This window comes from Drosophila navojoa, chromosome 2, assembly GCF_054131105.1.
Source record: "Drosophila navojoa isolate 15081-1374.11 chromosome 2, UAZ_NAV_1.0, whole genome shotgun sequence".
NCBI lineage: Eukaryota > Metazoa > Arthropoda > Insecta > Diptera > Drosophilidae > Drosophila > Drosophila navojoa.
Window position 1 is genome coordinate 1,698,555 of NC_142890.1, and position 2,969 is coordinate 1,701,523.

At 44.7% G+C, this 2,969-nt stretch overlaps 1 non-coding gene across 1 annotated transcript; it reads right to left on the bottom strand.

Moving 5' to 3' along the window:
- Positions 1-1,508: 1,508 nt before the first annotated feature.
- TRNAT-CGU (transfer RNA threonine (anticodon CGU)) lies at positions 1,509-1,580 on the bottom strand. The gene has a single exon. It is a non-coding gene; the product is annotated as a tRNA-Thr (tRNA).
- Positions 1,581-2,969: the final 1,389 nt, after the last annotated feature.

The following is a 2,969-nucleotide window of genomic DNA, read 5'->3' on the forward strand; positions in this document are numbered from 1 at the left end:
TTTGCTTATTACCAGCAGGCAGGCAGCATGGCAGGCAGAGGCAGAGGCAGCGACAGAGGCAGAGTCGTAGGAAAAACTTTCTTATTAATGGTGGCGATTTCAATGCGCGGCTGCTACGCCTCCTACCCAAACACGCATGCATACAAACACAGCACACACACACATACATATGTGCAGGCAGCATGTGTGCGTGTGTGTGACTGTGTGCTGCAGATAATGCTGTGACAAACTCACACAGTTACTCGCGAAAATTTTGATGTGGCCTCCTTCCAGTGAGCCTCGCCTCACCTCGCGCTTTCCAGCTGCAGACCGCAAAATGGCAGCGTCGAGGTAAAGTCCTTGCGTCTTGTTGCACGGCATGTCTTATGTCTTATGTCGTATGTCTGACGTCCTATGTCCCATGTCTTGCGGTTAGCGCTGCAAGTCGCAAATTGTAAAAACCATAATTAGTGTCTGTCACGGCACATAGACCCACGCCCATTCGCCCCAACCACACATCCTGGAATCGGAGACTGACGCAAGCTGCACTCAAGCTGAGCCAAGCTGAGCTGAGCTGCTGCTGCTGCTGCTGCTGCTGCTGGAAAGCAGTTGCTCTAATTGCAAGTAAATATTTTATGCCGCTTTTAATTGCCAGCTAAAATAAATACAAAATCATTATAAAATTTTTGTGGGGCAGCTTCAACTGCGAGCTGCAGCAGCAGCAGCAGCAGCTGAGTCGAAGGTGGCCTGGCCCACATTTGTAGTGGCTGGCTGCAAGTTTTTAATGATGCAGCTACGTCTGCCACTTACGCATGCAATACGCTAGTGAGAGTGAGCAAGACACGACTGTCACATACTCGCTTGAAATAAAAGATGAAATAAGTAAAACAAATAAATGGTGTATAAATTTTTAAATAATTTCCTAATCAATGATTTATTTTTCTAAAACACTTTCTTATCGGATTTGCCACGCCCAAGGTTGCCGTATCTGCCTTTGCCCAATGTGTACGCTCAATTATTTCGCCTTCTATTTTAAGCTTTGCTCTGCCCAATACACCCGTTAAGCCTCGCCTCAACGAGCATTGAAAAAGGCTGCACTATAAAATGCAAAAATCACGCAAATTATCGAAACATGCGGAAGCGCACTTCAACTTGCTGCGCATAAATCTTGGCGAAGTCGAATTGAACAAAATAGAAAAAAAAATATAGAGGAAAACTCTGCAAACTGGCTGAAAAAGTACAAAAATCTTGAGGTAGTATATAGGGGCCACGACTGCACTGTACCCTTTCTATACACACAACTCACACACACTTACAACACACACGCACACATAGCTATAAAGACGAACTTTCCCATGCCGCAAATTGCAAAACTTCCACGTTATCGCATGAAGTGCGAACATGGCGGCAATCGATTGGAAATTGCAGCCGACAGATGGCGCAGTGGGCGCACTGGATTGTTAGAAATTTTTAAAGTAACTAAGAAAATAATTTGATCTAATATAAAAAAATATGCTCACTTAGTCAGTTGCCCCCTGTGAGGGTTGAACTCACGGCCTTTGGTTTACGAGACCAACGCTCTACCACTGAGCTAAAGGGGCAGCTGTTGTCGCGCCGTTAAATGCCAAATGTATATATGAAACGCATTAGCAGCTGTGATCGCAGCTGATAATAGCTGTTGTTATTGTTTTCTTTTGCGTCAGGTGGCAACGCCAGAACGCAAAAAGAACGTTAAGCTCTGAGCTGCCAACTCGTTTTGTTTCATTTTCTATTCTGTTTGGAATGTAATTAATTGCCTTGAACTGTTCATAAATATACGTAACAAAGACACTGAGATCGGTTCGTCTGCACTCAGTTTATGTTCTGCCAAATGAGGCATAGCATATATAAATTGAAAGTCAATTGAGAGTATTATCCTTTGCTTGAAAACCTTTCGTTTTCGCTTTCTCTTTTCTCGCCGTTTTTCCGTAGCAAAAATTATGGCGGCCAAGGCAAAAGTTTTTTCGCCAACTGTCAAATGCAATTTAGTTGATAGGATCAAAATCTTTGCGCGTACTAACGGCGCCAGCAAACCCGCCAGCCACGCCCCCAGGCCAGGGCCTGGGCTGACATTGTCTCTGGCTTTGCGCGGGGATTGTTTGCCTCTCCACTCTGTATGCAAAGGCAAAGTGACTCGCTGACTGGCTGGCTGCGAGAATTTTACGATTTAAATGCGATTTACGGCGCTAATTCGTAGTGCCATCGGCATGGAGCGAGCCGCAGCAGTGACAGCCTCTGCCAACGTCATCGCCACAGCCAATTGAAGGGCGTGGCGTGGCCTCCTGCTGCTCGTGCTGCCGGCCGCCCATCCCCCGCCCTCAACGGCCACCTTAAAGCAAGGCAATAGCAGTCGGGCTTATTTGATGCTCTGCACATTTATCATAATGGCGCCTCGCTCGCATTGCGCCATTGGAATACGAATACGAATGGGTGAAGGCGAGAGACGGAAACGGGGGCTAAGCATGAGGACAGCCAATGCAATTTTGTGGTAAAACGTTTGTAATCTGATTTCAATGCAATTGTATAATGGCATCATAGCTCAATTATGAGCACTGCAGTTGCAGCGAGCCAATCGGAGAGTGGAGGCAAAAAAGGGAAAATAGAGCATACAAATATACAAACAAATCTGATAGCTTGATTAGTTTATAGTAAGAATATTAATATATAAACTAGACTATTAGAGGATGAATGATTGATTCGTCTGAAACAGAGAGAAAGGCAGAGAAGGGGAGAGGGAGAGAGCGCTGTATATATGTATATTTATAAGGTAAGAAGAATAGAGATAAGGTAAAGGTAAAGTTGGATAATGTAAAAGTGAGCTAAACAAATATAAAGAGTGAGTGAGAGAAAGAGAGAGAGAGAGTGAAAGAACAAGAACTAGAAAAAGACAGAAAGGGAAAGAGAAAGAAAGAACGAGGAAGACAGAAGAAGAGAAGCAGCCATATGGAGTA